The sequence below is a fragment of the Heterocephalus glaber genome, unplaced genomic scaffold (genome assembly GCF_053883595.1).
Source record: "Heterocephalus glaber isolate CG9 unplaced genomic scaffold, H.glaber_assembly_v1.0 deba00001457, whole genome shotgun sequence".
In the NCBI taxonomy this organism is placed as follows: domain Eukaryota; kingdom Metazoa; phylum Chordata; class Mammalia; order Rodentia; family Bathyergidae; genus Heterocephalus; species Heterocephalus glaber.
This window is the reverse complement of record NW_028258305.1, coordinates 48503516-48512698: the sequence shown is the minus strand read 5'-3', so window position 1 is coordinate 48512698 and position 9183 is coordinate 48503516. Positions and strand designations below refer to the sequence as shown.

At 43.3% G+C, this 9183-nt stretch overlaps 1 long non-coding RNA gene across 1 annotated transcript; it reads left to right on the top strand.

Moving 5' to 3' along the window:
- The first annotated feature begins 1912 nt into the window (after positions 1–1912).
- Positions 1913–8836, top strand: LOC110347887 (uncharacterized). Its single transcript, XR_015453258.1, has 3 exons — positions 1913–2737; positions 4445–4551; positions 6972–8836. It is a non-coding gene; the product is annotated as an uncharacterized LOC110347887 (long non-coding RNA).
- Positions 8837–9183: the final 347 nt, after the last annotated feature.

Below are 9183 nucleotides of genomic sequence, written 5' to 3'. Positions count from 1 at the left end.
GTACCCAGAACAGGCAGAAAGTGGAGGAAATGTCGAGAATGCCAGGTAGTGCTAACTGGGGACATGAAGGACACAGTCACGGAGAGGTGGCCTGGAGTCTGACAGTCCTGAGTCTCCCGGTCAGCCCTAGGAGAGTGGAGGACGCAACCCATGTCTAAGTTCCAGGATGGGCAGATGCAGAGTAGCCGTGAAATAAAGGCAAAAGAACTTAGATCAACAGGTTGTGGCTACAGAAACATGAACGACACCAGCACCACGCAGCGAGCGCTACCTTACTTTCTAACAGTCACTTTAGATTATATGTCCCCTCGTGACCTGCTCCCGTCTGCCCCACAGAGCAGGAAGCTGGTGCCTCTCTCCACTACCTGGAGCAGGGCGGGCCTGGCAGGTGTGCTGTGAGGTCTGTTCTGTGACAGTGTGTTTAGAAGCTGCAGGCGGAAACGCAGGAGTGACTTCGTCCAGTGAGCGCGTGGCTGTGCTGAGCAGTGTTTTCCTAGGATTCGGTTCCAGCCTCAGAAGGGCTGGGCCACATGCAGGACAAAGCTGCAGGGAGCAGGCTCACCGCTGCCCAGGTCTGCTGGTCCACGGATGTTGATGCAGTGACCTTGGCTTTGCGTTTATTTAGAGCCATGACCTGGACCAGGGCCAGACGGTCATGGTCATACAATCTCCTCTGGATGACTGCCCAGTGTAGACTGAGCAGGTCTGGGCCTTTCCTAAGGCGTTCACAAGGAAAGCAGCAGATTCCTGGGCTTTTTTTTGGTCTCCAACAGGTTCATGAAACCACTTTCGGGACTTGTGGGCTCTCACTTTGAAATGGGAAGGACTCTGTCTCTGAGTAATTTGCAGTTCTTTGACTAGATATTCAGGGTCTTTGCAGGCGATTCCCTCTGGTCAAGCGTGCCTCTATTTCAGTCAGAAAGACTCCTCACAGCTTTACGTTATGTTTCCCAACAGTAGATGGTGCGAACGCTGACTCGCAATACCTAATGAATGCATGGAGATTAAGTGATTGTGCAATGACAGGCCAATGCAGCTGTCTCCAGGTTTGCTTTCCTTTGCCTTCAAATCTTCCCCTTCTCTCCAAAGCCCCCAACCCTTGAGCCACTCAGTGTTCTGAGGTTGCACTCTGTCTCCCATGCTGCCTCTACTGCCAGTGAGAGGGGACTGTCTGCATTTTTGTTTGCTTTCATTAGAATGTTATTTGCTTTGTTGCTGCCAAAGAATTATGTTTCAGTCTGCCTGATTTTCTTGGTTTTGCCAGATGCCAGCTGATATTTCTCAATTAAAAATCAATGGCTCGTCCCTCTGCACCGCCTGATTTAAAATTAGCTCAGGGCTGGGATGTAGCTCAGTGGTGCCACCGCCTGCCTCCCAAGCACAAGGTCCTGAGTTTGGTCCCCGGTACCCCCCCAAAATTAAAAAATAAAATAAAATTAGCACCACAGATTTGGATTTGTTAAATTGGAGAGAGCTGGAAAGCAAAGCCAATCTTTCATAGTCAGTGACAATCCCAGGTGTCTGTGGGGCCATAAGCAAACTGGGGGAAAAGGCAGAGCACTTAGAAGTTCTTAACGTATTAGGAATTTCAGCAGTTGCGTCTGAGTTGGGTGAATAATTATATTTTGGAAGGGTCTGGAAATGGTCATTATGCTTATCAAAACAGTCTTAAATTGTGCAGTACTGAGGCGCTAATCCCTGGCCTCAGGGCTTCCTAGAAAGCTGGGCGCCCTGTCCCCGGCTGGTCTGTCCGTCCACGTGTCCGGCACAGGTGAGAGCACCTGGAGGAGAAGGCGCAGCAGCGAGGAGAGAGGAACAGCTCTACCGCAGCTTCTCACTTCCAGCCGAGACAGGACACTTGCGGTTTCCTCTCCCGTTTTCTTCCTCAGAACTAATCACCGGCTCCGCCCAAGCTCCCAGAAGACGATGCAGTTCCCAGGTGCGTAAAAGCCAGGGAGCAGCCGGATGTTGGTGAAGCTGGCAAAGCTGTCATCTCCCATCCTGGACTCCAGACGGTTGCTTCTCTCTCCTTCCCGCACAGAAATCTCTTCTCCTCTGGCTGCAGCCCAACTCCCGCACGTCTCATTCCTTCTCCCCCAGCAGGTCACCGTGCAGGGTGTCAGGAATGGGTCTTCATCGGGGTTGGCATTTTCCTCTCGAACAGAGATCGGTACACTGAAGAGGCACCATGTGCTGACGGAACGGGCCCAGAGCGCTGTGACAAACAAACGCCGCTGAGCCGGACGGAGGCGGGACGGGACGGGCTCGGAAGCCCAAGGAGCGGAGCAGGCACCCTGGCGGCTGGAGGAAGGAGGCTGGCCCTCCGCTGTGGCTCAGCTCAGCGCCCCCGGGGCCCGGCACTCTGTCCTCTCGGCGCTTCGCCTGCTTCCCTCCTCCCTGCTCGGGCCACTGCTGCGGTAAATACCGGGTCGCATGCGCTCTCCGGGCACTGTTCTCCGGAGCACGCGCAGACCCTGCCTGCTATTCCTGCGTCTAAACCAGCCGGTTCTGTCCTGAGCTCCTCTCTGAGTAGCACGGGCCAAATGCTGCCACTTTTAGCACACCATTAATATCCTCCTTCCTCACCCTATCGCCTGGCACCGTAATTTCACTAACTTCACGATCTATTTCTCACTTCCCAGTTAGCAGTTATTTTAACTTGATATTTTTGCACTGCACTCACAGATCACCATCTCCCTCCCGATATCAGTACCCTTGGGGACATATTAACTGACAGGTAAGCAAATGCTGCATATTGAATACTTTTTGTATGGTCCTGATTTTACACTGATCAGATGAGATTAGGTTATGTTGCAATAAGAAATTAACGAGTCTTAGTAGCTCGATGCACCAAACACTCTGCTCATGAACGATTCTATTAACTAACTGCTCGTTAAATATTGCACACATCACATAATCCAAGGCACGTGGGGTTACTGTTCCTGAATTTAGAGAAGGAAAAGCAAGTGTTTATCAAGTACCTAGTATATTCTAGAAATTGATGGATATTTACAAATATTAAAGCTGCTAAGTAACTCATACAAAATCACAGAGCCAGAGTTTGAGCAGTTTTTTTCCTGATTCTAAAAGCTCGTGTTTTTTATATTTTCTTTCATTCTACATTTGCCATTTTGTAACATTTGATGCAGAAACATTCATTTTAAAGAAGTTCTAGAATTTTCCTGTGTTTACAAATCTTCTAGCAATCTTATTAAAATGCAGATTTTGATTTGTGCCAATATATCAGAGATTACCGATTTATACTATCAGATTGGTTATATCAGATGATTATAGTGCTGGGTTTTGGGGTCTTTTTTTAAGTATTAAGTTTTGAGAGCATTTTTGTAATAATGAAGGGCAAACTTGTTAAAGGCTGTGAAGATGTGAAGTTATTCAAAGCAATGTCTTTCTGACCATCTAGAGTTAACTTTAACTTCCATACTGAAGAAGCCATAATTTAAAGGCAGAGAGAGAAGTACATAGTTGATAGACTCATGAATGGATTCACGATTGTCACTGGCAGAGATTAAACACATAGTGGCTTTAAGGATTAAGCACACTTTACACTGAGCATAGGGAATTGATGAGCTTGCTTTTAGGTTTCCTTGGTGAGGGTATTCCACTTTTCCTTGAAGCTGAGAAACCAGAGGGTCCTCAACAGCAACATGTAGCACTTTTGATAGTGACTGGACTAAAACACACACCAGTGTAACTCACCTGTTCCTTTCAGCTTCATCTGAAATTGGAAATAGATGAAAGATGAAATTTACTGAAAAAATCCTTTTCAGAGTCTATAGTTCATAGATTTAAAGATAGAATGCAATCCATACCCAGTTGAAAAGACCTTTTAGCCTATGATGCTAAATTTCTCAATTACTCAGTCTTCTAGGATTTCCAGATGTGGGATTGCTCGGTCACAAAGACTGAACAACTACATTTACATAAATCGAAGGGGTGCCTTCCCTCACGTGTGAGCAGAAGGACCTGGATCAGCAGTAACAGACAGTGCTTTCCCAGGAAGCCTGAAGACCAATCGCATCCATAACACTGGGTTACTGAATGAGCTCTGGAAGACAGAAGGATGTAGAGAGATTAGTTAAAGAAAAAGCATGCCGTTCATAATGTACCATTGTAATTCAAAACTCTGTTCTGGCAGTTCTGTCCACCCTCATGGTCCTGAAGCCTGGACATTTCCTGGACATGCTAGGGAAGATCACTTCAGGGCATGATTGCATGGTGGAGTCCTGGACTGCTGGGCGATCCTTACGTGGGCACTGACTTTGGCTCTGTAAATCAGCAATCGATCTAGATCTATACATTTGCTCAGAATATCCTTTGCCAAGACCAATGTATCTCCTTTAATGCTTCAGTCATAATTCAGTTATACATTGAAAACAATGTTGTTGAAATAGGTTGCACTACACAAAATATTTTGTTATTGCAGGGGGTGACTGCTTGGGAAGGAATGGCCAATACTGCTAGGAGTCAGCACCAACACATTCTTCCTTTGAGAACAGTGTCCTGTAGGGAATATTCAAAACATTTGCTAAGGTAGGATATAAAACTCACTATTTTCAAGGGCGAACCAAGCCATGCCACTTGGAAATTACCATAGTCTTAAATGGCTTGAAATCTAAATGAAATCTAAACTTTTTCTCTAGGGAAGAAAATGATCTGGCATAGGACATGATCCATGATCAGACTGAGAGTAGTGGGCTAGACACTCAGCCTGGATGCTGCCCCTCACTGAGGCGCTTGTGAGACCGTGGCCAGGTGGAAGCTGAGCAACACAATAGCTAACTAGCAAAACATTTAGCAATGCCCTTCTGCATGCAGCTCAGCTTTTGTTTCATTTTGTCTTAAGAAAGCTGTTTCTGAAGCTGAGGTAGACGAAATATCTGCAGTTGTCTTAAGGAATCGTCATTCATGGTTTATATTTAACTAAGGCATGTTGAAGTAGTTTTCTGCAAAACTATTGTATTTTTCCGAAAACAAACTGAACTACTTCACTTGCCAAAAGCTTCCTTAGGATTTGGTATATCCACTTTACTATCTTTTTCAGGGGAAGCTGTATAGAAGCTGCCATTTGTGATACTGAAGATATACCTGTACATTACATTTGTTCATTACTCACTCATTCACTTATTTGACAAAAATTAATATCAACTCCTGCTTAATACCGATGGGAACAAAAGAAACAATAAGACACATTTCCAGTTTGCTAGAGGTTGCAGTCTACTGACAGCTCAATCCATGATCCTGTACCCTAAAATGCATAGAAGATGAGCTTACCAACATATTCCAGATGCCATGAACATTTTGGCCTGTCAAGCATGCTAATCATAAGGAGTACAATCACCAAGGAACCCAGGGCCACCGGCCTGGCCTGTGCTTGGGATTTCCACACGCTAAGAAAGGAAAGTTGTGTATCTTTTGTTTTGGTCAAAATTTTTAAGAATTAACAATGAAATAAATATGTCACTCCAAGAAAAAAGTGAGTATTTATTACCAGTGATAAAATTCAGGCTTCAAAGTAGAGATTAGAATTTTGGAAAATTGGTATCTGCCATCATGAGCTTGACAACTTCCGAATTTCTAAAGACTTCTCTAGTGAGATCGGTGGTGATAGTAGAAATTTTGATATTCTATGAGCTACGTCCACATTTAGGAGATCTGATAACCCAGTAAACTGCTATTTCTAAATGGGTTGTGTAATATGCTTCAAAATCATTCATAGGTCAAAGATCCATTTAAAGTGTGAGGTAGCCCAGTAGATTTAATGCAACAGAAGGCAAAATGTTATTTGGTTTGATTTCAGATTCCAGATTGCAACTAACCTTTAGGGTGCTACCACGTGCAGACTTTTGTATAGTAACAAACGATTTTCACAGTTAATTAGAACAGCTATTAAATGCCTATTTCCTTTCCCAAGGACATAATCTATGTAAGCCCGAATAGTCTTCACATAGCTGAGCCGACATATAACAACTTTTCAATGCAGAAACAGGTGTGAGAATACAGCTGTCTCCATGACGTCAGACACTAAAGCAAATTGCAAAGATGAAAAATAATGCCAGCCTTCTTATTAAATGCTTCGTTTATAAAATACTGCTATTTTAACAAAATATTCTATGTATCATTATCAGGTTACTTTTAGATTAATAAATATTTAAAAATTCCTAATTAAGTATCTAATGTAGTAAGCATTAATGGATAAAACTTACAAGCATGAAAGCTCTCTGGGGTACCCAATTGTTTTAAAGATTGTAAGGATGCTTCAGGACAAAATGTTGCTGACATGAGCAATAAATGGGCAGAAGCTACAGAGTTTGGATTAAGGTGAGGAAGCACTGTGTGAAAACTTCAGCTCACAGCTCACCAGCACTCAGAAAAATGAACTTTAAAAGACCAGTTTTGCATTGGCAAAACTTTAAAAACCGGATAGTGTCAAGGTAGATGAGGGTCATTGAGAACAAGGTCTCCAATTTACTGTGAGTTGGAGCTTCAGTATGATCACTGGTAGCAGCACATCGGTACTCTCTTGTTGAACTGGAAATGCATTCGCATCCTAGCGGTTCTACCTCCTATTACATGCCCTGGAGTCTCCTACTGTGTGCTCCAGGGTGAGTGCGTTGCTTCCTGAGGCTTGTTTGGTGGTAATTTCACACACAAGGGCTCTGGCCAGCCATGTACCCTGGGATTTCTTTTTAAGCAAATCGTCTTTTCAACCCTTCAGACCATAGATCTGCACATTTCTGATTAAAAGACTGCAATGCTTATGTACGCTATCATTTTTTTTAATCTTGTGAGACTCCTTTTAAAATGCTACTTTGAACACAATTCAAAATAGACAAAAGTAAAGAATCAACTTAAACATGATACTTGTTGAACATTACAAGCTGCCTTTTAGCTACAATTTATACATTTTTACTCCATTCTGTGTGTGTAACTGATCATTCTAACTTTCACAGTGCTGATGAAAATATCCAAATGGCTCCTCTGTAGCGAGGCTGGATGGAGGTCAGCATTTTCAGCTCTGCTGCAGTGAAGATTCTGTTAGACAAAAATCTTCCTCCACTCAACATCAGACAGCAACCTGTAATGCACTTGATTATCGTAGAGCTCTGAAGAAATGCATGGCCCTTGTGACTGTCCCCCCTCCCCAGGCTGCCACGGGATCGAAGCTGCACAAAGCCCCTTAGTTCCGGGAGGCCCAGCTGGGAAGCATTAATGTCCCCTCGACACTCTGGAACCTGCTGGTAAAGACGAGCGTGCTGTCTGGGCCACTGCATCCTCTTCTGATAATTCCACTTCTCAAAATTTCTTTACTGTATGACATACAGCAGACATCCACATGTCCACCATTTAGAGCTACAACTTTGACCTCTTGCCTTGTTTTTCATTTTTATAAAAGAAATTAAATATCACGGATAAGATGGAAGCCCTTCCTCACCGGTTAGACCATCTGCTTCCCCTAAGGAGCTTAGTACGATTGCTTCAAAGCTATTCTTACACTCCTTTATATTTAATTTGAATCAGACAGATATGCTGACATTTGACTGTTTTTTGGACTAAAGAATGAGATTTCATTTGGTCCAACTGGAGCATATACATTTCCTGAACTGCCTTTCAAGTTTTATGTGAATGGTATTATGCCATACACCCCACTCGGCAATTCTGTTTTCACCCAGTATTGCACTCTTATGGTCCCTGTACATTTAGAGAGCTGGTGCATCTATTCTCACAGTGTGGCCATGTGGGATCTCATTATATGAAAGTGCCACGTTGCATTGATTCATTACCCAGAGTTTGTTTTCCTATTGCAACAAAAGGCTAACAGTGGAAAGTCATGTTTTGACACTACGGGAAATAGAAAAGGAGTAGCCAGAGTCCTTGCAGTGACTCAGTCTCTGTCCACACTTGTCAGTCCCTCCTTGGCTTACCAGGAAAAAGGCTCATGGAGTCATGCACAGCGACTGGAACGTCTGTCAGGACTGACAACGCTCCACGCCCATGGCGTGTTTGTACGCTTAGTAAGCACAGAGGGACGTTGCCTGCTGGCCTCTCAAGACAGGGCTCAGTGAGTCACTGCTCACCACACCATGGTCCAAAAAAGTGTAAGTCAATGGAGAATGCTTAGTGGCTTAGTGGTAACTTGGAAGTTGGGAAATCATTACTTACACATCTACTTTTACTTATTCTACATTTACTAATTTAATTTATTTTAATTATATTTACATACAGTATAATTATTGTACATTTTCAATTTTCTTGATATTTGCAAATAACAATTTTGATTACATTGTTTTTCTCTATATTTTATATTCTGTATTTTATTTATCTATAGCTAATCTTTATTATTTCTTTCTTTCTGCTGGCTTTGGATATGATTTGTTCTCTTTCTAGTTCTTCAAGGTATCAAGTTATGGAACTAAGATCTTTTTTTCTTTTTTAAAGTAAGCACTTACAACCATAAATTTCCTTCTCAGTGTGGCTTCAAGATTTTTCTGCATGGATATCTAAGTGTTCCCACACGAATTACTGAAAAGCTTGTGGTCTTCTATCGTGTACGTTGTCTTTGTCACAGATTAGTTGACACCTGCTCTCGGGTCTGTGTCTGGGCTCTGCCTTCCGCGCCATCCGTCCGCGTGCCTGTCTTGGTTCTGTGCTGCTATCTTGTCAGTTCCCACACTTTCAAACTTACTACTCCGGGCTGGGGTGCAGCTCAGCGACAGAGTGTGTACCCAGCATGTGCAAAGCCCTGGATTTGCTTCCCAGCACTGGAAGAAAAAGACTGTAACCACAGATGCTTGCAAATAATAAAATCTTCAGACTGTATGCGTAACTTTATATAAATTCTCCTTAAAATTGCTATAAAAATGTTGCCTAAAATTTGTCTCAAGAAAGAATGAAAATCTGAATTTCCATAGAAAGATTCATGCACCTAAGCCAGTAATCAGAACTCTTCCTACAGAGGAAGTTCAAAGCCCAGCGGGACCCTCATGGTTTGGAATAAGTGAATTGTACGCCTCCCATGGCTTCCCCCTGGGACTTTTCCTATTTACTCTTCTGTGGGTACAAAAGGCCCCAGCTAGGACTGTCAGAATAGAAATTGTACTACTGATAATGCAGAGCTGAGACTTGTAATGAAAAAAACCACATAATCTAGCCTCAGCTGGGAAA